This window comes from Helianthus annuus, chromosome 11 (genome assembly GCF_002127325.2).
Source record: "Helianthus annuus cultivar XRQ/B chromosome 11, HanXRQr2.0-SUNRISE, whole genome shotgun sequence".
NCBI classification, from domain to species: Eukaryota; Viridiplantae; Streptophyta; class Magnoliopsida; order Asterales; family Asteraceae; genus Helianthus; species Helianthus annuus.
Window position 1 is genome coordinate 176,333,243 of NC_035443.2, and position 27,560 is coordinate 176,360,802.

A 27,560-nucleotide genomic window follows, 5' to 3' on the forward strand; every position below is an offset into this window, starting at 1 on the left:
ACCCCAAAATCCAGAGTGTGAATATTAAACCCATATAAAACAAGCCTTCAAACTTGTTGGGTCGGAATCACATTCCATTCCCGGTTTTCGCCTTTCACGCGATTAAACCGTATCTATCCTTTGAAACTGACCGGTCTAAGCTACGGCAAATATAAAGACCCGTTAGGATTCTAATAGGTTATTTTTAAAACCTTCGTTCCAGAATAGGAGCCCAGCAAAAGATATCTGTGATTTAATCAATTAAGGACTGTACTTGCAAAGGTAAATACTTTTAACTTATTTTCCGTTATACGGGCTTGGGTTACGGTATATATAAAATACCGCTTGATCGAGCATCAAATCTTCCATCGTTCGGTGGTTAATTGAATAATTTGATCGGCTCGTTTAAACAGTCTTGTTACTTAAAAGCCTTTGGGGGTTAATGACCATGTCCCGGATATCCTTGGCAGCATTTTACGAAATGGCCACGACCTTGACATTCGGGTGTAGGCGTACACCCGGCATTATGTCCATAATTATAAAGGCATAGACGTTGGTTACCCGCCACGGTGTTATATGCTATGTGGTGTGTCCATTGATCTTTAACCCGGACTAGATCCGGGCTACCAGACGCAAAAGGAACATGTAATTCGTTCACAAGATTATAATATTAAATAATTATCCCAAGTTATAAAAGAGTTTATGCCTTGTGCATTCAAATCAATTTTAATAAACATTTTACAAAAGTGTCGGTTGAATGTATTTACCAGTGTAAACTGACGTATTTTCCCAAAAAGATTAAATGCAGGTACTAAACGTAATCGGCTGGCTATAGCTCCTTAGCATCTTAAAGAGTCTCGCAAGATTTTGATGCCTTGTCTGTTGAACAATACTTTCTATTATTTTGATCCCCCTGTGGATACCATTCAACTATTTGTGATACATTCGATATTACAATCAATGGTTGAATTATATTTATCTTTATGCTTCCGCTGTGCATTCATATAATTGTGTGGTTTGACTATATTATTGCCAACTACGTCACGGTAATCCCCCACCGGGCCCACCGGTGATACACGTGGAAATCGGGGTGTGACATTCAGGCGGGTCGCGTAAAGGTTAAGCATAACCTTACGCGGGCCGCGTCAACTTAAATTATTCCGGATGAGCATAAAGGCTTCATGCGGGCCGCGTAAAGAATAGACGGAAGGTCACGCGGGCCGCGACAGCTTATGGGTATCCGGATATGCATGAAGGCCACGTGTCGTCACACGTGCCGCAACCACCGGTGACTCATCAACCTCCGATCTGATCCACACATCCACGCGGGCCGCGTAAGGTTTGGCCAAAGGTTCACGCGGGCCGCGAGCCACCCTGTTTCCAGCCTATAAATAGAGATCGATAGTTTCATTTCATTTCGCTCAATTCTTTTCTTTCTGTTAGCTTCTATTATAGTAAAATAGTAGCTCGGGATTATACCTTCTAAATCCCGAAACTCTGCCCGTTATTAGGGTAATAACTCTAATCACTGGTACGATACTTTATCCGATCGATTGAGACTATCCGACGGATGTTTAAGTGCTGCTCAAACTCGGGTTATACTTTGTCATTCGTCGTGAATTCGATGAATGTTTAAGTATCGCACTTTGTCATTCATTGTGAGGGTTTCTATCTCGTGATTGTCGTTAAAGTTGAATTGAGTTAATACACTAATACGAGTTCCATTGTATCTAGAAATTAGAACTCGTAAGCAAGGAATTGCTAGAATACTTAATAGCTAAGTAAACATAATAGTTAAATAAACTTAGCAGTTAAGTTAGCTGAGTAGATTAATTAATCTGTTAATTAAGTTAAGTATGATTAATTAATCAGTTAATCAAGATTAAATTAAGTTAATCAAGATTAGTTAAGTTAATCAAGATTAATTAAGTTAATCAAAATTAATTAAGCTAAGCAAGATTAATTAAGCTAAGTAAGATTAATTAAACAGCTAAGTAAGTTAATTAGTTAAATGGTTAAATGGATAAGTTACTTAATAGTTAAGGAAACTTAATAGTTAAGGAAACTTAATGGTTAAGGACACTTAATAGTTAAGGAAACTTAATAGTTAAGGAAACTTAACAGTTAAGGAAACTTAACAGTTAAGGAAACTTCCTAGCTAAGAAATGAATCTACCTATAAATAGGAAGCTTAGGATTCATTTTTCCTTTGTTCATTTCTTCTATTCTTCTTTCTATACGTTGGTGTTCTAACCAATAATCACCAAGATGTTCTGTCCGATCGATTCATGAACCATCTAACGAATGCCAAAGTGTTATACTTTGTGAATTTCGGTAAACGGAATCCAAAGTGCTATACTTTGTGAGTTCAATAAATGGATACCAAAGTACTGTCTGAATAAGACTATACTTTGTGAAATTCGTTAAGGTTCGAATATCGTGACTACCGTTAGGTTTGATTTGGGTTTTACACCAATACGTATTCCATTCTGTTAAACTATATGTTTAACCATCCGAATACTCCCAAATATACACTTACAATCAAAATGGATGCTAAATCATCAGAAGATCCAAAATAATAAAGTATATGCTAAATTATCAGAAGGAGTAGAATCAAGAAGCTTGTTAAATCAATACTGCATGCTTATACTGTGAGTCATTCTCTTTTTATCAACTGTTTTACAATACTCCAAATTATTTTCCAAAGTTATAATTACAGGGATTAAGTTTATGTAATCACCAAATTACAGCCGGTATGTGGGGTATTGTGCACATTACTATTTTTATCACTTTAGGTGGGCAAGCCTAAAATTTGTGATAGTCATCACTATTGGGGCGACGGGACCCAATAGTGGTTTGACCAGAGTCACAGATACGGTCGAGTGACAAATACCTATTCTTGATAATTGGTTGATAAAAACATTGTAATCTCCCTTAATACTATAAATTATAACAACGTGTCATTTTATTTAAAATGAATGATTCACTCAGTATTTCCCGCTGACAAAACCTTTTTAAAACGCGTTTCAGGTAGTAACAGTAGATTGGAGTAAGAGTTGGATATGGCACCGACAAGACTTACAGAAGTGGCTCATTTTATCAATTAAATTAAATTAAGAATTTTCAGAATCGGGTTTATCCCTTATTAAAGCTACCACTGTAAAACATGGGTTTTTATCCCATCTATCTAATAAAAAAATCCGGTGTTTTTACACTCTGATATTTTTCCTAACTCACGGTCCTAATGAAATTTCAGCTGTAATGTTTTTCAAAAATAATCACTGGTACCACTGGACTGCTCGCGGCGCCCGATTCCGTCTAGGATGGGGTCGGGGGTCGTGACAGTAAAAGGTGGTATCAAAGCTAAGCCACTACTTTAAGCCTATAAGTGTTGTGATAATAATACTTACGCTTAAATAAAAGAGTTAGGAGACTGCTATTAACTGGTAGCACATCTGATAGCATTTAGACTTAAACATAAGAAAAGATGCCTTAGTATAAGCTAAGCCACTTGTTTAAGCAATTAGGTGTTGTAATAATACCTAAGTTTAAACAGAAAGTTAGGAACTTAATATTATAGCACTCAGGATGATATTTAGACTTAAACTTAAGAATTTTGCCTTAATATAAACTCCAAGATAAATTACTTATATAAGTATAATGTAATGGATATTGGTATGCCATAAGAATGATGATTAGCAGGCAATAGCACTTAATTGCTATTTATTCTTGTTTATTGATATTATTTGGTCTAGAATAAAGATATGTTATGGAATTACAAATTTCCTTGATTCTGGATAAAAGTCCTAATAAAAGAGGCACTTTTAAAATCTTGAAAAGATACTATTTATGGGAAATAGAAAATTTTCTCCGGCAAGACTGGGTATGGTGTAGCAGACTCTCCAGCTTGTCCGGATATACTGAGGTTACCTCTCCGGCGCGAACCGGATAAGACGGGGTAAATAATATGTCCAATCAGTGACAAGATTTCCCTAAATAACATCATGACCTGATATCTGACTTGTTTTTGGAAATAAGAATCTGTTAAATACATTAACCAAGAAAACTGCCAATCCAAGAAAACTTTGTACTTCCGTTGGTGATTCAGGGACTTTCCATTTGATAATCACCTCGATCTTTGTGGGATCCACATGAATTCCTTCGTGATTAACCAGATGTCCAAGGAATTGCACTTCTTGAATCCAGAATTCGCAATTTGAGAATTTAGCATAAAGCTTTTCTTTTCTAAATAATGTCAAAAGTGTATGCAGATGCTCTGCATGTTCCTCTTTACTCTTAGAGTAAATTAGAATATCATCTATAAAGACAATTATGAATTTATCCAGGTATGGTTTACATATCATGTTCATCATGTCCATAAATGCAACTGGGGCATTGGTTAAACCAAATGGCATGACTGTAAATTCATAATGACCGTACCTTGTTCTAAAAGAAGTTTTAGGAATGTCCTCTTCCTGTACTTTCAATTGATGATATCCTGAGCGTAAGTCGATCTTAGAAAAGAATCGTGCTCCTTGAAGTTGATCGAACAGATCATCGATTCTCGGTAGTGGGTACCGATTTTTAATCGTAACCTTGTTTAATTCTCTGTAATCAATGCACAAACCCATTGATCCATCCTTCTGTTTGACAAATAATACCGGTGCTCCCCATGGTGATGAACTAGGCTGTATAAAACCTTTGTCAAGTAATTCATCCAATTGTTTCATCAGTTCCTACATCTCTGTCGGTGCTAGACGATATGGCGCTTTGGCAATTGGTGTCGTCCCTGGTATTAGGTGAATCCTAAATTCAACCTCTCGATCTGGCGGTAATCCAGGTAACTCTTCTGGAAAAACATCTGAGAATTTAGATACTACGGGAATATCTTTTAGTTCTTTTCTTTTAGTGTTAATGATTATGGAAATCATATACACTATTCCTCCCTTCCTTGCATAACTTGCAACTTTCATCACAGAGATGAATTTTGTTGACCTGGTTAGCTTATCTCCTTTAATTGTGATCGTTTCACCCTTTGGTGTTCTTACTTGTACTGACTTTTGATCACATAAAATATTAGCACGATTGGCTACCAACCAATTCGTTCCTAATACAACATCGAATCCAGTTAAATTCATTGGGTAAAGGTTAGCAGAGAATTGATGGCTAAGAATTTCTATTCTTGCTCCCTGCAAGATCTCACTTATCTTAATGGAATCTCCATTTGTTGTCTCCACCAGACAGTCTTGCAGAAGTTTAGTTAATGGTTGGTTGAGAAGTTTGTAGAAAGAAGTATTGATAAAACTTTGGTTTGCACCAGAGTCAAATAATAGTTTAGCAAAAATGTCATTAACTAAAAATGTACCGGCGATCACATCCGGAATCATCTTGGCTTCCTCAGCTATCAGAACGAACGCTCTAACATTCTTCTTGGGTCCTTCAGTTACTTTAGCTTTGTTGGTTGTTGCTAGAGCTAGTTTCGGACAGTTCGGTTTGATATGACCAGCTTCTCCACAATTGAAGCATAGCTTATTGCTAACTTTCTTCCTACAGTCTTTTTCCTTATGTCCAGATATTTTGCAAAAGTTGCAGTATATGGAGCATCTTCCGGAGTGCTTCCTTTTGCAATACTTGCAGTAGGGTGAAGAGGTAGAACCTGTACCTTTTCCACGGTAGGTATTACTGTAACAAAATTCTTGGGTAAGCTTTTGGGCTAGGTTCTTTCTCTGGTTTTCCTCTTGTGTATGTACCAATTCGTCAGTCAAGGTGTTGGCTAGTTCTACTGCTTCTTCTATGGTTTGTGGTCTAGCTGCCTTGACTACATGTCTGATTTCACTGATTAATCCCCATATGTAAATGGGAGATTAGTACTGGTTCTGGTGAGGCTAAGGTTAGCACTATCCTAGCAGATTCGAAGAATATGGTGGTATAACCCTTGCAGTCTATTCCAGTCATTTTAAGGTTTAAGAACTTATTGGCGATCTGTTCTTTTTCATGAGGAGGATAGAATTTTCTTTCAACCATTTCCTTAAAGTTGGTCCATTCTATGTTATAAGTTCTGTCACTTCCCCTAGACTGGAGAATAGTATTCCACCATTCTAAGGTTGCATTCTTAAAAATACTAGAAGCGAACATAATCTTATCTTCTTCTGCACATTAACTGATTTTTAAGACCGCTTCTATCTTTTCTATCCAGCGTAAGGCTGCAATGGCTCCTTCATTTCCTAAAAAAATTATGGGTTTACATGCCCAAAATTCCTTATAAGAACAACCATATGAGGTAGTCCTTCTTCTTTTTGGAATTGGCATTTGGATAAGTGGCCCATGATTTTCATTCACGCTGTGACTTGGTTCAGTGGGTGCACTTTTACTTCCAGTTACAAATTTATTATTTTCTGCTTCCTTAACAGTCTTTATAATATATGGCATAGCATCTATAATTCCTTATGCTACTATGTGTTCGATGGCACTGTTATTCACTGGGTTTCCGTTATTATCGTTATTCTGGTTTTCCTGATTTACTTCGTTATCCATCTGAATTATAAACATTTATCAGGTATCAATATAAACAATCACGTAAACAGATTGATCAAAAACGTCGAGCATTGTGACATACACTTTTTATATATCTATACATCTGTTACAACTGAAAATTAAACACACTAGTAACTATCCATCGATAGGTATTAGGTTATCTATTCTAATTGATATTATTAATTTTTTTTTCTAAATATAAAATTACACACATACCCGTATATTATTCTAGGTGTCGTGTATCCAATGCTGCATTTCATGTTCGTCGTATTTCCACACAAGCTTTTCTCCTATCTGACGAATCTTGTTTCCTTCATTCACTAAATTTTCACCATACTAGCGAAGTTCCTGCACATATTCTCGGCTCATTGGTAGGTTTACTGGTGGGGCTGGCACTGGTTCTCCGGGAGTATATAACGCTGAATATGACCTATTGTCATTCCACCATGGATCAAATTCTAAAGGGATTGGGGTTGGGATTCTAGGTAACTCATTGGGGTCAAATGTTGGGATTGGGAATTGGTTTTCCTGGTTTGGTTCTAACATTTGTTGGTCTGGGAATAAGGGTAAAGGTTCTGGTTAAGCATTTTGATTTAGATTAAGGTCTGCTGCGGTGGTTGCTAACATGTGGAAATCAGCTAATTGCCTATCAATTTCCTCTTCCCATAATGGTCTATTAACTGCTTCATGGGTTTGTGCATTCATTTCTCTATTGGCTTTTGCTAGTGCTCTCTGTTGTTGTAATTTCTTCATTATTTTCCTCCTCTCATGCACTCCTCTACTAAACCAACCTCTCTTTTTAGTAGTAAATGGTTCCTCAGATTGTGCCTTAAAGACAAAGATTCCTTCCTCAGTATCGAGCACCTTCAGTCGCAACCCCCGACCCCTGCCCCGGGAGGTGGGCGGCCGCGGGAGCTGCTGTCACAATGCTAGTGGTATCGGTGTTTATTAATTTGGCAGCGGAAATAAGACATCAGAACCGTAGTTAGGAAATGAGATCAGAGTTTAAAAACACCAAACTTTTATAATAAACAAATGGGATAAAACCCAAGTTTCCATTACAATACATTAATAGGGATAAAACCCTATTTTATTGAAAAACATAAACTCCTTTTTATTTAGGTAACTTTTTTAGCCACTACTTTAAGCCTTCAGTGCTCTCCAGCTGCCTTCTAATAGCTTTCACATTAAGTTACCTGAAACGTGTTTTAAAAAGGTTTATCAGCAAGAAATACTGGCGAGTGCATCCCAGTTTAATCAAAACAGTTTAAATAACTTCATAGTATTGAGAGCGATTACAATGTTTCTATCTACACAGTTACTCATTCAGTATGGTCAATTCCTGACTTGTGGTCATGTTATGTCACACCCCCAAAATCCACACGCGGAGTACCACCGATTGGAGGCGTGACATGACCAGGTTCAAGCCACCAATCATATTGAACATTAAAAGTAATAAGTAAAAGTCATTCATCAATACGAAAGGTGTTCAAAAACCAAAACATAATCAAGTGTGTAGCGGAAGCATAAATGTAAAAACCCAACATAAGTAATAAGTTTGAAATGTCATAATTGATTAACATGGCATCCACGATCCATGTCCCACAACGACTGCTCCTCCCTGTGCAAGCGCCATGAGTACCTAACGACCTGCAAGGCATGTAACAATGAGTCAACAACAAAGTTGAGCGAGTTCACAGTTGGTTGTTTAGTTATAGTATTCGCTTCTTAATTCATTTATTCGTTCTGTACCAGATATCGTATTAATTCGTATCGCGGTCTCCCAGACATGTATGCGAAGGTTAGTGGGGGTTTCCCATGTATCCTAGACTAGTTGTGTTTGTATTTGTATCGCGGTCTCCCAGACATGTTTGCGAAGATTAGTATACGTATCGCGGCCTCCTAGGCATGTGTGCGAAGATTAATGTTTGTATCGCGGCCTCCTAGGCATGTGTGCGAAGATTAGTGGGGGCTTCCCGTGTTTTACTAGTCTAGCTGTATCTATAGGTGTCCTACACCTAACGAGGTCAGTGTTACGTATTTCCGTAGTGATGTAAGTACAAGTAATCATTCAATCCCATTCCCAACCCCGAGAATCCCATGCCTTGGTAAGAGTGTGAACTCACCTTGGTTTGCTCGGTATGCTAAATTATGTGCTCGCAATTAATCAATCAAGTCCTATAGTATGCACGTATACATAATCAGTTTAAGTTCGTAACGATTCACATGCAATCTATATCACAAAGTGTGTTTGGCGGTTAACATCATGCATCAGGTAAGCAGTTAATCATTTCCATGCAATTCATGTTCCTCATAAATGTCCTTCACAGTTTATACTAACATGGTTATTCTTTAACATAGTTAACAAGGTTAACAAATTTAACAGGATTAACATATATATCAGGAATAATAAGCTAACAGTGTTTGTTAACTAACAGCGTTAACAAACTAACAGAGTTATATACTTAACAGAGTGGCATACATAATTTAACAGAGTTAATAAAATTAACAGAGTAAATAAGCTTAACATAGTTAATAAACTAACTGGGTTTACATTCTTAATATGCATAATAGAGTTAACATACTTAACAGAGTTATCACTCTAACGGAGTTAACATACTAACTGAGTTATCACACTAACGGAGTTAACATACTAACTGAGTTATCACACTAACGAAGTTAACATACTAACTGAGTTATCACACTGACAGAGTTAACATAATAACGGAGTTATCATACTAACAGAGTTAACATATAAAACTACTATGCAAATAAACTTTACGAGGAACCTTAAAGTTCTTAGAGGTTCACGAGGAACCTTAACCTTCCTCGCTGAAGAAGCTTAACCTTCCTCATGAGGAACCTTAACCTTCCTCATGAGGAACCTTAACCTTCCTCACTGAAGGTTCCCCAGGTAACATAATCATCGTCAACAACAGCAGAACACAGAAATCCTTATCATTATCAATAGTCGTTTCATCACACTCATTAATCATACGGTTAACAGATCCTAAACATTAATCATTGCCACATCCTTTCTTGTAATCACATATACATACAGTATGTAATATCACTTTAACATAAACCAGTAATATCAATCATGAGCCATGAATCAAGAATTCAATCGTACAGGTCTCAACCACAACCTCTAATCAAATCAGTACGTTCTAAATCATCAAGACCCCTAATTCACATGAACATCACATAGAGATGGAACTGATAATCATATATATCGATGGTATAATAATGACAATCATCTACAAAGAATCAAGCAGATTAAGTTGGTTAATCTAGTCGTATACTAACCGGTTGTAAAACGAGACTAGAAAGACTTCGAGGGAGGTGATGGCTGCCGTCGGGTGCACAGGAGAGGAACGTGTGTTAGGGTTTATGTGATTCGCGTAATAGTTGGTTTTAATATCAGGAAACGAGTTGGGCCAAAGCCCGTACCCGTGTCCCCGACGAAGGTTACATGATAAGTGCGGCGAAGGTTCCGGCGAAGGTTTCAAGCTTCCTCAAGCTTCGTCGCGTGAGTGTGGGTGGCGAAGGTTCAATGTTCGTCGAGTATGTGGATGGGGAAGGTTGTATGAGTGTGACGAAGGTTTAGCTTGTCTTCAGTTTTGAGGAAGGTTAACCTTCCTCGAGTGGTTGTCGTGGCGAAGCTTTCAAGATTCGTTTTTTTTTTAATTACCACACAACACATAGTTCACAATTCGATATTTAAAAATAGTTACATCCACATATTCCAGGCATGAGCAAGTTATAGTGCAACGAATTACAAAAACAAATCACGAAAAGAGTAATGTGTCAGGTAAAGACCTTGGAAACTCGAGTTGTCACATTATCCCCAACTTGAAAGAAATTTCGTCCAGAAATTTAGCATGCGGTTACTGACGAAGCTAGTTAAGTTGTGTGGTTCACTGGTTTTCTTGGGGTGTCACATCATCCCCCCCATTGATTTGGAATTTCGTCCCGAAATTCTGTAGTAGCTTCAGCTTCAGTAGTGGTTGCACTGTTTCCGAACAACTGGGGATACTTGAGTTTCATTTGGTCTTCTCGTTCCCAGGTGAACTCTGGGCCACGACGGGAGTTCCAACGAACTCGAACAAGAGGTATTCTAGTGTGCTTGAGGACCTTAACATCCCGGTCCGTGATTTCAACTGGTTCCTCGACGAAATGTAACTGTTCGTCGATAGTGAGCTCCTTCAAGGGAACTATGAGGGTCTCATCTGACAGACACTTCTTCAGATTCGACACGTGGAAAACGATGTGAACTCCCCCGAGTTCTGCTGGTAAGTTCAGTTTGTAGGCCACTTTGCCTATTCTTTCTATGATTTCGAACGGTCCGACATACCGCGGATTGAGCTTGCCTCGTTTGCCAAAACGAACTACACCCTTCGAGGGCTAGACTTTGAGTAACACTCGATCCCCAACCTGAAACTCGAGTGGTTTCCTGCGCTTATCAGCGTAACTTTTCTGACGGTCACGAATTGCCGCCATTCGTTGTCGTATCTGTGCAATCCTTTCAGTAGCATCAACTACAAGTTCTGGACCTGTGATCTGACTATCACCCACCTCTGCCCAACAAAGAGGTGATCGGCATTTACGCCCGTACAATGCCTCAAATGGAGCGGCTTGGATGCTGGTGTGGTAACTGTTATTATACGAAAACTCCACCAAAGGGAGATGTTTTTCCCAGTTGTTGCCAAAATCAATTACACATGCCCGTAGCATGTCTTCTAGAGTTTGAATAATACGCTCAGACTGTCCATCCGTCTGAGGGTGATAAGCTGTGCTAATGTCTAATCGTGAGCCAAAAGATTTGTGCATCGCTTGCCATAGTTCTGAAGTAAATCGTGCATCACGATCAGAAATAATGGAGGTTGGCACCCCGTGCCTCGAAACAACTTCTTTCAAGTAAATGTCTGCTAAAGTAGAGAACTTGTCTGTTTCTTTGATAGCCAAGAAGTGAGCAGACTTTGTGAGTCGATCCACGATCACCCAAATAGTATCATTCCCACGCTGCGATCTAGGCAGGCCAGTAACAAAATCCATGGAAATTTCCTCCCATTTCCATTGTGGTACCTTTGGTTGCTGGAGTAGGCCTGATGGTTTCTGATATTCGACCTTGACTCTCACACAAGTCAAACACTTGTTGACGTAAGTTGCGATGTGAGCTTTCATGCTAGGCCACCAATACGTAGTTCTGAGATCATGGTACATTTTGTCCAAGCCAGGATGTACCGAGTAGCGAGACTTGTGTGCTTCATCCATTACAAGTTCGCGTAAGTTGCCATATAGTGGGACCCAGATGCGTCCTGTTACGTAGTAGGCGCCGTCTTCCTTTTGTTTTAACCGTTGCCTTGAGCCGCGTAGGGCTTCAGCCCTGACGTTTTCTGGTTTCACTGCTTCTACCTGAGCGTCTCGTATCTGTGCCGGAAGACTAGACTGGATGGTAAGTTGTAATGCTCGTACGCGTCTAGGCGTAGTGTCCTTTCGACTGAGGGCGTCAGCCACAACATTGGCTTTGCCTGGATGGTACTTGATGGCACATTCGTAATCGTTCAAAAGTTCGACCCACCGACGTTGACGCATGTTCAATTCCTTCTGCTTAAAGATATGCTCGAGACTCCTGTGATCGGTGTAGATGGTGCACTTGGTACCGTACAGGTAATGTCTCCATATCTTAAGTGCGAAAACCACAGCTCCCAGCTCTAAATCGTGTGTAGTATAGTTCCATTCGTGGATCTTAAGTTGGCGTGAAGCGTAGGCAATGACTTTATCCCGTTGCATCAATACGCAACCAAGACCCTGTATTGATACGTCACAATAAACCACGAAATCGTCTGTGCCCTCTTGCAGTGAGAGAATAGGTGCACTGCAGAGTCTATCCTTTAAGTGCTGAAAATCTGTTTCCTGTGTATTACCCCAACGATAAGTAACACCTTTCTGTGTCAGTAGTGTAAGCGGCTGTGCAATCTTTGAGAAGTCTTTGATAAACCTTCTGTAGTAACCTGCCAAACCCAAGAATTGGCGAATTTCTGTTGGTGTGCGAGGTGCAGGCCAGTTCTTGATCGAATCTACCTTGGATGGATCAACATGAATCCCATCCTTGTTTACCACATGGCCTAGAAAGTGCACTTCACGAAGCCAGAAGTCGCATTTTGAAAACTTGGCATACAGCTGTTCTGATCGAAGGAGTTCCAAAATAAGTCGTAAATGCTGCTCGTGTTCCTCCTGACTCTTAGAGTAGATCAGAATGTCATCGATGAATACAATTACAAACTTATCCAGGTAGGGCTTGCACACTCTGTTCATAAGATCCATGAAGACTACAGGTGCGTTTGTTAACCCGGATGGCATAACTAGAAACTCGTAGTGGCCGTAGCGAGTTCTGAATGCTGTTTTGGAGACGTCCTCATCCCGGACTCTCAGTTGTTGGTAGCCTGACCTCAGATCTATCTTTGAATAGTAGCTTGACCCTTGCAGCTGGTCGAATAAATCATCAATACGTGGCAGAGGATAGCGGTTCTTCACGGTCACCTTGTTTAGTTCGCGGTAATCTATGCACATACGGAAGGTACCGTCTTTCTTCTTTACAAACAACACTGGAGCTCCCCAAGGCGAAGAGCTAGGACGAATAAGACCTTTATCCAAAAGTTCTTGCAGTTGCTTGGAAAGCTCTTCTAATTCGGTTGGGGCCAATCGATACGGTGCACGAGCTATTGGGGCTGCTCCTGGAGCTAGCTCGATCTGGAATTCGACCTGGCGATGAGGCGGTAGCCCAGGTAAATCTTCAGGAAACACTTGAGGAAAGTCACGTACTATTGGAATATCCTCTAATCTCTTCTCTTTCATTGATGCATCAATAACAAGTGACAAAATGGCAGTGAGGCCCTTTCGCAAACACTTCTGGGCCTTCAGGAAGGAGATGATACCAACCACGGCACCACTCTTGTCGCCTTGAACTTCGAGAGGTTCCTTGCCAGAACGGGGAATACGAACAATCTTCTCTTTATATAGGATCTCTGCTTGTTGTTGGGATAACCAATCCATTCCAATGACGATGTCGAAACTACCCAGAACTATGGGAATAAGGCGATAGAGAAAGTCTGACCAGCGAGGATAAGATTACAACCCTGAACTATGTGTGTGGCCTCTAGACTTTTACCATTCGCTAACTCTACGACATGTTTAGTGTTCAAAAGTGTTGGTGTGCGCTTGAGCATTTGATTAACTTTCAGAGACATATAACTGGTATCCGCACCCGAATCAAATAATACAGTAACATAAAAGTCATCGAGAAGAAACTTACCCATTACCACGTTAGGATCATTCCTTGCATCACCCTGACCCAGCACAAATGCACGACCCCTAGCGCCGTTGTTATCATTGTTTCCCCCATTGTTATTCCCGTTGCCCTGATTATTGTTGTTGTTATTCTGATTCTGGTTCAACTGGGGGCAATCTCGCTTGAAGTGGCCTTCAGCACCACACTGAAAGCATCCCCTATTGCCCCTCTGTTGTTGTTGCTGCTGGTTTCGTGGAGATGGTGGTTGTTGTTGCTGATTCTGATTCGCAGGTCGTGAACTCCTGCAATCTTTAGCTTCATGACCCATCTTGAGACACCTTTGACAACGACCCTTGTTGCACTGGCCATTGTGGTGCCTGTTGCATGTTTTGCACCTTGGTAGATTTCCTCGATATCCACCCTGTCTTTGATTACCAGAAAATTGCTGACCAGGGCTCTGGTAGTTATCAGTCTTTCGCTGCTGTACCTGAGACTGAGCTGTAGCTGAACCCTTGCTGGAATCCCCATCCCATTTCCGCTTGTTGTCACTGGGAGTAGCGGAAGTAGTAGCATTAGTAGCACTGATACGTTTGGGCAGCTTGTTCTGTTCCACTGCCTGATCTATGAGGCGATGAGCAAGATGTGTAATATCCTGGATATTAGCAAGGTTGGCCGATGTCACAAGACTTTGTATTTCTGGTACTAGTCCTTTGAGATACAACTCAATGCGCCTGATAGGAGGGTCCACCATAGTTGGACACAAGATGGCCAGCTCGTTCGACCTTTTCGTATATGCCTCAATCTCTGACCCCGTCATTTTCAAATTAAAGAACTCCACTTCTAACTTGTGGATGTCATCACGTGTGCAGTATTCCCGCTTGATTAGTTCCTTGAAATCATTCCAAGGGGTGGCGTTAGCAGCTGCCAACCCTAACATCTGAACTTGCGCATTCCACCAAGTCACCGCAATGCCTTCGAGAGTACCAGTGGCGTACTTCACCCTGCGAGCCTCAGGGCATTCACACATCTCAAATACGGACTCGAGCTTTTCAAACCAATGGAGGAGTCCAACTGCTCCTTCAGTGCCACTGAATGTGCTAGGACGACAGTCCATGAAAGTCTTGAAGGTGCAAACAGGTGGCTGAGCGTGCTGACCTGTTGTGTATAAGAATTAGGACACGATTAAACACAAGAATTGGTTTAGGAGTGTAGGATCTAAAGATCCTAGAGTGAGTTATGGCTGCAGGGTATACCTCCTGCTTGTGCGGCTGCAAGTGCCGCAGCAACTTGTTCGTTAATCAGAGCCGTCAACTGGGCTTGTGTCATGTTAATGCGTCCAGCCATGATCTTCATATCAAAGGCAACATAAGTGAGAGAGGTTCGCGAAAAAAATGCGATGACAGAAGAGAGTAAGCACACAAGTGTTCTCATGCAATAGTTGTTACGTTTATCTAAGCATACCATGAGCAAAGTTCTATGTAATCTAGCAAGTAGGCAATGTAAACATGAACAGTATTACCTATAGTGTTGAGCGAAGCATCGTTGTGGATCGTTGAGCACTGTACAGGTTATAGTCTGGTTTTAACAAAAACTTTTTCCCTTATTAAAACCAAGTTCACTATAACCAATGGCTCTGATACCAATCTGTCACACCCCCAAAATCCACAAGCGGAGTACCACCGCTTGGAGGCGTGACATGACCAGGATCAAGCCACCAATCATATTGAACATTAAATGTAATAAGTAAAAGTCATTCATCAATACGAAAGGTGTTCAAAAACCAAAACATAATAAAGTGTGTAGCGGAAGCATAAATGTAAAAACCCAACATAAGTAATAGTATTCGTTTCGTAATTCATTTGTTCGTTCTGTACCAGATATCGTATTAATTCGTATCGCGGTCTCCCAGACATGTATGCGAAGGTTAGTGGGGGTTTCCCATGTATCCTAGACTAGTTGTGTTTGTATTTGTATCGCGGTCTCCCAGACATGTTTGCGAAGATTAGTATACGTATCGCGGCCTCCTAGGCATGTGTGCGAAGATTAATGTTTGTATCGCGGCCTCCTAGGCATGTGTGCGAAGATTAGTGGGGGCTTCCCGTGTTTTACTAGTCTAGCTGTATCTAGAGGTGTCCTACACCTAACGAGGTCAGTGGTACGTATTTCCGTAGTGATGTAAGTACAAGTAATCATTCAATCCCATTCCCAACCCCGGGAATCCCATGCCTTGGTAAGAGTGTGAACTCACCTTGGTTTGCTCAGTATGCTAAATTATGTGCTCGCAATTAATCAATCAAGTCCTATAGTATGCACGTATACATAATCATTTTAAGTTCGTAACGATTCACATGAAATCTATGTCACAAAGTGTGTTTGGCGGTTAACATCATGCATCAGGTAAGCAGTTAATCATTTCCAGGAAATTCATGTTCCACATAAATGTCCTTCACAGTTTATACTAACATGGTTATTCTTTAACATACTTGACAAGGTTAACAAATTTAACAGGATTAACATATATATCAGGAATAATAAGCTAACAGTGTTAGTTAACTAACAGCGTTAACAAACTAACAGAGTTATATACTTAACAGAGTGGCATACATAATTTAACAGAGTTAATAAAATTAACAGAGTAAATAAGCTTAACACAGTTAATAAACTAACTGGGTTTACATTCTTAATATGCATAATAGAGTTAACATACTTAACAGAGTTATCACTCTAACGGAGTTAACATATTAACTGAGTTATCACACTAATGGAGTTAACATACTAACTGAGTTATCACACTAACGGAGTTAACATACTAACGGAGTTAGCATACTAACAGAGTTAACATATAAAAAACTACTGTGCATATAAACTTAACGAGGAACCTTAAAGTTCTTACAGGTTCACGGGGAACCTTAACCTTCCTCGCTGAAGAAGCTTAACCTTCCTCATGAGGAACCTTAACCTTCCTCACTGAAGGTTCCCCAGGTAACATAATCATCGTCAACAACAGCAGAACACAGAAATCCTTATCATTATCAATAGTCGTTTCATCACACTCATCAATCATACGGTTAACAGATCCTAAACATTAATCATTGCCACATCCTTTCTTGTAATCACATATACATACAGTATGTAATATCACTTTAACATAAACCAGTAATATCAATCATGAGCCATGAATCAAGAATTCAATCGTACAGGTCTCAATCACAACCTCTAATCAAATCAGTACGTTCTAAATCATCAAGACCCCTAATTCACATGAACATCACATAGAGATAGAACTGATAATCATATATATCTATGGTATAATAATGACAATCATCTACAAAGAATCAAGCAGATTAAGTCGGTTATTCTAGTCGTATACTAACCGGTTGTAAAAAGAGACTAGAAAGACTTCGAGGGAGGTGATGGCTGCCGTCGGGTGCACAGGAGAGGAACGTGTGTTAGGGTTTGTGTGATTCGCGTAACAGTTGATTTTAATATCAGGAAACGAGTTGGGCCAAAGCCCGTACCCGTGTCCGCGACGAAGGTTACATGATAAGTGCGGCGAAGGTTGCGGCGAAGGTTTCAAGCTTCCTCAAGCTTCGTCGAGTGAATGTGGGTGGCGAAGGTTCAATTTTCGTCGAGTATGTGGATGGGGAAGGTTGTATGAGTGTGACGAAGGTTTAGCTTGTCTTCAGTTTTGAGGAAGGTTAACCTTCCTCGAGTGGTTGTTGTGGCGAAGCTTTCAAGCTTCGTTTTTTTTTAATTTACACACAACACATAGTTCACAATTCGATATTTAAAAATAGTCACATCCACATATTCCAGGCATGAGCAAGTTATAGTGCAACGAATTACAAAAACAAATCACGAAAAGAGTAATGTGTCAAGTAAAGACCTTGGAAACTCGAGTTGTCACATGTTACTCATTGGCTAACTCTTTGTCCAATAGTAACGGATTTCAAGTAATGTACAAAACCCCAGCATACCGATAGTAATTGTAGAACACATAGACTCAATCATTGTTTATTATAATTTAAAAAATTTAAGGTTTCACTAATAAGGTTTACAAAAAGAGAGTGTACTCACTTTGTTTACTTAGGTAAAACTTTAGCTTCCTGGTGGTTCTCCTGGTTGTTATCTATTAAAATTAAACAATGCACACATGTTAGTAAGATAACCCAAATTACATTAGCCATACAACCGAGACAGAACTCCAACGAACTGAGTCAGGCAGAGCCTTGACATGCGTTACAGAGCCCTAAATCAATCGGTAGGGTAACTAATATGTAACCGGAGGTAATAGTACTTACAACGAGGCAGAGCTTTGCTATTTAAGGGTATTATATCTCGATAGTTTATACTAACAGAAGTTGAGAGAGAATATCAGAAAATGAACGAGGAACAAATGAGCCTCGACCTCCCTATTTATAGGCTGACGGAGGGCGGCTCGCGCCCCGCGACCAACTCTGGGTCGGCCTTCACGGCCCGCGACGAAGGTAGGTTAGGCCGTAGGCTTGGCTAGTCAGTGAATATAGCCTTGCCACGTGTTGACACGTGGCGGCATGGGTGTCCGGCAAGCAACCAGGGCTCGCGCCCCGCGACAGTGATAGGGGGTCCGGGTCACGGCCGGCGACAACCCCATTTTTTTGTTTTTATTTGATTTTTATAGATATTAAGGTATTTAGGGTCCGTTTCTCGTATACGGGGTATATAAAAACGTTTAGGGTGTCTTAAGAGGGTTGTTATAGAGACATCTGATGATGAGAACAGCTTTTTAGCGCGAAGGGTCTGTCGAGGTCTAACAGTAGTTTCATCTTTGTATACTGGCTTTTTAGGAAGGGATGGATTTGTCTTTCTTCGCTCTTCTAGCTTATTGTAAGCTTGATCAATATACTACCTAGACCATTTTGCAATAGCTCTAGCAGTCCCATACTTAGCTGCTACAGGTTCTGCCCTCATTCTCTTGTACTTTGATGCTTCATCCACTTCGACCTTCTTGTATTGTTTCCAGTTGGGAGCAGATTTTTTCATTTCAGGATCTTTATTCATCGTTTCAATTCTGTTAACTTCATCTTTAAGAGCTTCAAGGGGCCAGTCTTTGAAATCAAACTTGTAGGCTTCGTAGGGCTTTGTATCCATGATAATGTTCAAGAAATCATCCCTTAATGTCTTTTGTAGCTCAGCATTTGGTGACAAATTTGACATTTTCTTACTCAGGTCTCTAGCAAAGTCTTCTAACTTCTTGACTTTACTAAGCCCATGTTGCATGCTACATGATAAGTTGCTGTCTCCTAGCCCTTTACTCTCTTCTTTTGCCTAATATTCTGCTTGCTTGGCCTTTAGCTTCAGATATTCATCAATATTTTTTGGAGTTCTGAATCCATGAAGAGATGGGAAGGTTCTTTTGGTTGGATCATCCTCTGTATAAAATTGAATCATTTCAACTTTAACTGCAGGCAGTTCCAGAGGGAAATTGTAACGCCCGTCTCAAATAAGTTATATTTATATGTAAAAATACGCATTTTTATAGATAAAATACTACCATTCAAAAACTTTGAAAAGTTAACGTTAAAAAAACTAAGTTGTCTAAGTTACATCACCATAGTAGATTTAAACATCTATAAGTTTACATGTTTTCAAAACAAACAACTAAACAGTCATCTTCGCGGAAGCTTCAAAATATCGTGTTCGGTTCATAACTTATGCTTGATCGCCATCCGGAATGCCACCTACATCACCTAATATAAAAACCAACAATAAGGTTAGTTTTGATGATCAATTAATCAGTTTAAACAAGTCCGAATTGCAAAAACGAACAAAATAAACAAAAATCCAAATTCTGCAGTCTGTCGCGGGGCACGACAGATCTAGACTAAGCCCTCGCGGGCAGCCACAGGCCGTGGCGGGGCACGACAGCTTTAAAGAATTCCATCGCTGGGCGCGACGACCCCTTTTCACAGAAGGTTTCCAGCTTTTTGATGCTGCAATCGCCCAGCTCCAATTTTAATCAAAATCTAACTTAAAACTACCATAACTTTTGTTTCGCAAGTCCGTTTTACGTGATTCTTTTTCCTACGCGTCCATAATTTAAATACCAACACGTCTAGTATATTTATAGTGTTAAAAGTTCGGTTTATGGACTGAAAGACTATAAGTCCCCTTTTTATTTATTCGACCCGTTTAGTTTTGTATCATACTTTTTACTACTTATAATTTATGACCTCTAGACATATTTACCCATTCCCTGGGCTTGTGATCTTTGGCGTATCATTACCATTTCATGGTTTTATGCTCTCATGATCCACAATCACCAAGTGACATTCAAGTCACTTCTATACTACCTACTTAACCTTCGTTTGACCCATTTGGTTGTCTAACGGTATCCACCATTTCAATGACAACCAAACACACCTTAGCTAATCTTTTGACCCGTTTTAACTATTTAGAGAACTACGTCACTTCTACAAAATGCTACATTTTCTCATAACACAAATTCAAGCAACTAAATTTCAAATCAAACTTAACGTAACGAAACCAAGGTTACATACCTTCAAAGCACTCCTTTCAAACGCATATCAACACCGGCTTGTCCACTTAACGTCTTGGTTTCCTTGCCTATAGAGTTCAACCACAAACGTTTAGAACTCTTTTTATAATATATAACGCATAATTTGCCATACTTAATCCAATATGCGTTTTTGGTCTGATTTTCAATATTTAATTTTCTATTAGGCGTTTTAACAAACACCTTATGAGCATCATTTTATAGAATTCATTATTCAATCTCATGACTAATTAACTAGCCAAATTTAAACAATTTTTACAAGTTCATTATGTCTAGTATGCCTAATAACATCAAAATTCACTTCAAGTGATTCAATAACACTTGTTTTACAATCAGATTCTCAGTGTTCTTATCATTCCACAAAAACCCATTTTACACTTAGATGGGTGGTCATGAATTTCATTATCATAAGCATCAATTCCTCAAACTAATGACTAGGGTTTACTCCTAGTCATAATTTCATTCCAATTTTCATTCAAACTTTGATCATGCAAGCTTTAATTTTGATTTCACACTTTCACCTAGAACTCAAGGTGAAACTAAATAGCAAAATTAGGCATACCTTATGATCCTTTCACGAAGGTGATCATTATTCTGAGTTCGGATTTCGATTTGGAGCCGATTTACCCTTTCAATTTGGTGAAAATGCAAGAACTAGGGTTTATGAGGGGAGCTTTGGTCGCCCCTGTGTTTCTTCGATCCATACACACACACCAAGTGTGTGTTTTGGATTTTTAGATATTGTTTTAATAAAACTAGTTTCCATTTTAACACTTTTGGCCCTCCAACTATTGTCAAGTTTTATTTTAGGTGTTTGTAATCAACTCCCATATTACTACAAGACTTGTAACTAACTAGGTTATTTTTATTCCTAGTTAGTTTTATTTTGTTTATTACCAACATTAAATTTATAATAAAAGATTTATATTTTCGGGGTGTTACAAGTCCACCCCCCTTAAAAGGGTTTCGTCCTCGAAACCGGAATACGTACCGAATAATGTTGGATAGAGACGTCGCATCTCCTCTTCGGATTCCCATGTAGAATCCGAACCCTTTCTATCCTCCCACTTGACCTTTACTTGATCAATTTTCTTGTTCTGCAAACTTTTAACCTTCCGATCTAGAATCTCAATCGGCTTCACCGCATAATTAAGGCTATTGTCCACTTCGATGTCATTGTAGTGAAACGTGCTAAGGATTCCGCTCAATTCTTCTGGTAGTTCAAGGCGATATGCTACCTTGCCAACCCGTTCGATGATTTTAAACGGCCCAATAAATCTCGGGCTTAATTTTCCTCTTTTTCTGAACCAAATAATACCCTTCCACGGGGATACTTTAAGCATAACTTTATCACCAACCTGAAATTCGATCGGTTTTCATCTCTTGTCAACATATGACTTCTGTCTATCCCGAGCCGCTTTCAAATGGGCCTGAACCATGTCAATTTTCTCATTAGTAGCTCGAACTATATCCTTATGGGCGAGTTCACGTGGACCCACCTCGCCCTAACACACCGGGGTTCTACACTTTCTACCATAAAGCATCTCGTACGGAGCCATGCCGATACTAGCATGGTAACTGTTGTTATATGAGAACTCAGCTAACGGTAACTAGACATCCCAACTACCCCCGAAATCAATGATACACGCCCGTAGCATGTCTTCCAATGTTTGTATTGTTCTTTCGCTTTGTCCATCCGTTTGAGGATGGTACGCGGTACTGATGAACAGTTTCGTTCCTGTTTGCTCTTAGAAGTCTCACCAAAAGTTAGAGGTAAACCGGGTATCCCTTTTAGACACAATGGATACCGGTACCCCGTGGCGTGCCACTATCTCATTAGTATACACTTCTGACATCTTTTCTGACATATAAGTCTCACATATCGGAATAAAGTGAGCACTTTTAATCAGTCTATCCACAACTACCCATATAGCATCAAACCCTCGGTTCGTCTTCGGCAGTTTGGTTAACAGGTCCATGGTGATATGTTCTCATTTCCAAACTGGAATATCCAACGGTTGAAGTTTACCGTATTATCTTTGGTGTTCCGCCTTGACTTGTAGACATGTCAAACATTTGTCCACATACTTAACCACATCTCTTTTCATTCCGGGCCACCAGTAATTTTGTTTCAAGTCGTTGTACTTCTTGGTCGCCCCCGGATGAATGGAATAATGGGTTTTGTGAGCTTCATCAAGTAGAAGCTTTTTAACTCCACATGAGTTAGGAACCCATGTTCTACCGAATCAGGTTTGCAACCCATTGTTATCATCTGTTAACTCTTTCAGTTGGCCGACTATTCTTTCTTTCTTCCAATTCTCTTCTTTCATCGCTTCAACTTGTGCTTCTCGGATTCGCTCGAGTAAACCTGAGGTTACAATAAACTGCATCGATCGTATCCGTATTGGAGCATAATCTGTCTTCCTGCTCAAAGCATCCCTACGTTGGCTTTCCCGGGATGGTAATGTATCTCGTAGTCATAATCTTTCACTGTTTCCAGCCACGGCCTCTGTCTCATATTCAACTCCTTCTGATCGAAGAAGTACTTTAAACTCTTATGGTCGGTGAATATAGTGCACTTCACTCCGTATAAGTAGTGCCTCCATATTTTTAGAGCGAATACCACCGCTGCTAGTTCGAGATCGTGCATAGGGTATTTCTTTTCGTGAGTCTTCATCTGCCTTGAAGCATAGGCTATAACCTTACCTCTTTGCATTAAAACGCATCCGAGCCCCGAATGTGACAAATCCGAGTAAACCACCATATCATCAACTCTGTCCGGCAATGTTAAGAGTGGAGCGTGAGTTAACTTCTCCTTAAGCATTTGGAACGCCTTCTCCTGTTCACCCCATATGAACTTCTCCTCCTTGCGAGTTAACTTGGTAAATGGCATAGCAACCTTGGAGAAATCTTGTATAAATCTCCTATAGTATCCCGCAAGCCCTAAGAAACTTCTGATTTCCGAGGGATTCTTTGGTGGATTCCACCTTGTCATGGCTTCTATCTTTGACGGATTGACCAACACACCATCGGCATTCATGATGTGCCCGAGGAATTGCACCTCTCGTAACCAAAAATCTTTTCACGCAATTCCTCATTGATGAGGGGTATTGTGTCGTCACCACTTTCTCCAGGCATTGCTTTACTGAAATGTTCACAATAGGTTAACAACATGTCTATTTAACTATTCCCGTATCATTATATGAGAATTTAGCCACATTATTTGTTAACACACGCACACACTATGCATCTTTTATTTGGTTTAGCCAAGTCTTTAACTTGCCTTAGCCATTTATATTTAATGCATTTCCAGGTACGAGTGCGTAAATGCATCGATCCCATGCATTTTTAACTCAATCTCATTTCAATATATCCCATGGAAATTTTCTTAAAATAATTTCTTACCGGATTTCGTGATCAAGCCTCGATCGAACATTTTAATCCCTTAACCTTAGGCTTTGAGTACCACTTGTAAGACCCATAATATATACACATAAAACTTTGTATTTAAAGTATTTAATTCATGTCATAAAATTTCGACAAAAGATATTCCCAAAATCATGAAAAAACGAAGATTTTAAAGATTCGGGTAACTTCGGTTCTTCAAGTAGCTTGATTCTATGTCCAGTGATTAAACTTGAATGTTACATACCATGAGATTCCATACAAATGATTGGTGATAAGTTAATTGAACGAAATCGTTAAACTTATGATCAAGTTCCGGAATGTTCATTACAGTACGAATCGGCATACTTTTGCAGTTTGTCGAAATTAGTCCCTGTAAGCGAATAAACTTGATTTCGACACACCAAACCTTCCAAAACTTATTTCTAAGTTATGTAGAGGTTATTTAAGGTATGTTAAGCCTATTTCACTATTCCGGAGTGTTTTTCGCGTTAAACTGATTAAGTTTACGCATCAGTTCGCGTATAACTTTCCAGAAAGCGATTTAGAGCTCGAAATCGAACGAGAATTGATATGTGCAAATGATACATATATTTATACAAATCCCAAGTATGAAATACAATATTTCATTGATCTGGTATTTGTTTGATGGCCGTGGAGGCACAGATGTCACATCCGTGGCCATGGTAGTTCTTGTTTGGCAATATATCTGCTTATATGACGGCGTGGATCATTTATACTTTGGTTTTACATGCCCTTTTACATGTTTTTTAAAGATTTAATTACCACATGACCCAAAGGGTCTTTAATTCTACTCCTTCGTAGCATACTACTTAATATCAATTCAACTTATCAATTTATAACAACTATAGCTACGTACCTTAGATATCACCCTTGATGTGTTTCCTTCCCGTCTCGGCTTCCGAAAGCCTCACTTAAGTTGCCTATATTTTAACCCAAGTAATCATTTGAACAAATAATCATTCATGGCCCTTTTTTCCTCAAAGGTTACTAACAATAATTCCTCTACTTTCACCAAAGTTTCAAGGGTTAAAAACAAATCAAATTTCATGTATGCATTTCATCAAACACTTGGTGGGCAATTTCTTCAACAACTATCTTTAGTGTATAACTTACTAACATTCACACTAGGTTTTATAACCCAACAAGTTTCACACATCCATTAGCCTCAATTAGCACAATTTTCATATCACACAAGCTAACACATCAAAATTATCAAACAAGGATTTAAGGTTTTCACCCCTATGTTAAAATAAGCATTCATCAAACTCTCTAATTTAATCAAATACTCCAACATACTAGTTAATATAGTGATTCTAATCACAAATACTACTTCAATTTACATTTATAATCTAGAATTTCATTATAGGCTTTCATCATTCAAGACCCTCTATCATAGAATATCCACTAAATGAGATTCTACCACATATTCTAGATGATTATAATATTCAAACATGCAAGGAAAATCACCATAATTTCACCTTAAATTTACTGAGTTTTATAAATTGAAATTTAGATGAGGATTCTCCCTCTCCCTCTCCCTCTCCCTCTCCCCCTCTCTCCCACTAAAACTCACCAACCCACACACACAAAACCTGGGTTTTTATTTTTTCCTTATTTTTTACTTAATAACTTTCTCACTTGTCTAACTTCAGTCTTTTATGTTTACTTGTCACTTATTTGGTCATAACCCACTTACTTCCACTAATAGATAACTAAGTTAACTAAATTAAATAATCCTGGTTGCATACTTCATGTTAAATATCATAATAAACATGAAAATCAAAATTTAGTATTTTGGGGGTGTTACAATGAACAAACCACCCACGCAAGAATCCCTAGTGACATGTAATGACTTCTAGTCTGATAATCTACCAAGTTCTGATATCTAACCCGATTAACATCCCATTGGAGATGATTAAGTCCTATAGTACTAGTCAGCTAACAATGAGATCTCAACTCCCAAGATCCTAGAAACCGAGCTATGAAGACAACCAAAATAGATCCTATAGTGATTAGAAAAATATGAATGTGACCCACACTCTTAGAACCGGAAAACCATTTTATTAAGAATAACTAGAATGTGAATGAAGTGCTAGATGAAAATGACTCGACCTATCGACACCGAATCCCACAAGCAAGACTGACACGCTAACAATCTTCCACATATGAAGCTGGTTCTAGGATAATACATCAACTACTCAGGAAACAACTAAACGCGAATAAACACTTGAACCCGAGCTATTGACACTCAAGCTGTCAAACACCGAAACGCTAATAACCTAGCTATCCCATATCATATCTCTAATCAATGGAATTGGATGTACACTTTATTTTATTGATTTTAGTGATTAATTAACCTATATTATTTCTAATGATACGGTCAGATCGAAAACATGCATAATAAACGAACTAACAATAGATTTAAACATGCCAAGCGTGAATTTTTTCTTTTCTAAACACATAAAAATCAATAATCACAACAAAACAATAGTATACATGATCATAATCAACAACTCACAACTATGTAAATCAAACACAAACTTGAATAGAAAGTCAAACCGAAAAATCAAATAATGTCAAAAGTTCATCAAACCTAGGCGGCTTTAGGAATCTAGCCTCTAATCATGTCTAAAACAGAGAAACAATGATAAAAAGTCTAAAACATGGTGAACATCACAAATTATACGAGAAGAAAACCGAAAATTATAGCTAACGTGTTGCGAATACGTAAAGATTTAAACTTTAAGGCTCCTCCTTCGATTCTCCTCCTTCACCAGCTTACAAATGCCCTCTTTGATCTTTGGAATATGCATGCATGCGTCTGGATTCTTATGGGACATCGTATGGTATAATATATATCGATTAAGGATTATACAATGTTTCAATCCAAGTCAAATACAAGTTTCATGTAATCAATACATCTGACACGCTACAACCTTCATTGCGCATCGTCTGGTCCTCTTATAACGACAAATCCGCGGTGGCATGAGTTCATAGTTATCTTGAATCATTAAGGGTAAAATAGTACTTTCGTTGCTGAACATTCATTTCACATGTCGCAATGCGATCATCCTTATAGGCTCGCGACACGCTTACCCCTCGTATCTTCATAAATTGCATTTCTGGTCCTTGTACTTCTATGTTTGCTCGCGGGTGCTTGTTTCTTCGACGTTTCCACTCGTCTTTGCTGCATTTTCGCACCGGGACCTATCAAAACACAAAATAATCAAATATAAGCCTAAATAACAAAAAACAAATAAAAATATTTCGAGATTTTATATGAAATACAAAGGAAAAATAGAGTGTATTGCAACACATCACAATGAACAAATGGTATAACTCGCACCCATCTCTTCAATTACGAGGCGTAGGATGTTTGCTCTTATGAGCAATTGTGCGGCATTTCTTATTTCCTTTAGTTAACATGTGGTCATAAGATCGTGTTTGGATGTGTTCTCACTTCTCGATTTTATTTTTATATATTTTTTTATGGTGTATAGTATTTGACAAATTATGATTATATAAAGAAAACTAGAATTACCACCCGCCGCAATGCGGCGGGGGATTCATTAGTTATATATCATGTTAGATGAAAGGCAAGTGCATCTCATATGACCACGAACCAAGAAAAAAAATAACTAAGTCGATGTCTGACTCGTACGTTGCGACAGACCTATCAAACGGGAAAAATAGATGCGCTGCGACGGACATGTCATACAGGAAAAAAATAGATGAAAAAACGTTGAACCCCACACGCACGTTGCGGCGTGTT

General features: G+C 39.1%; 1 long non-coding RNA gene across 1 annotated transcript; it reads right to left on the bottom strand.

The window, feature by feature from the left end:
• Positions 1-19,385: 19,385 nt before the first annotated feature.
• LOC110887388 lies at positions 19,386-26,986 on the bottom strand. Its single transcript, XR_002563275.2, has 3 exons — positions 24,645-26,986; positions 20,343-20,409; positions 19,386-19,532 (listed from the first exon to the last, which is right to left on the bottom strand). It is a non-coding gene; the product is annotated as an uncharacterized LOC110887388 (long non-coding RNA).
• Between the last annotated feature and the right edge of the window lie 574 nt (positions 26,987-27,560).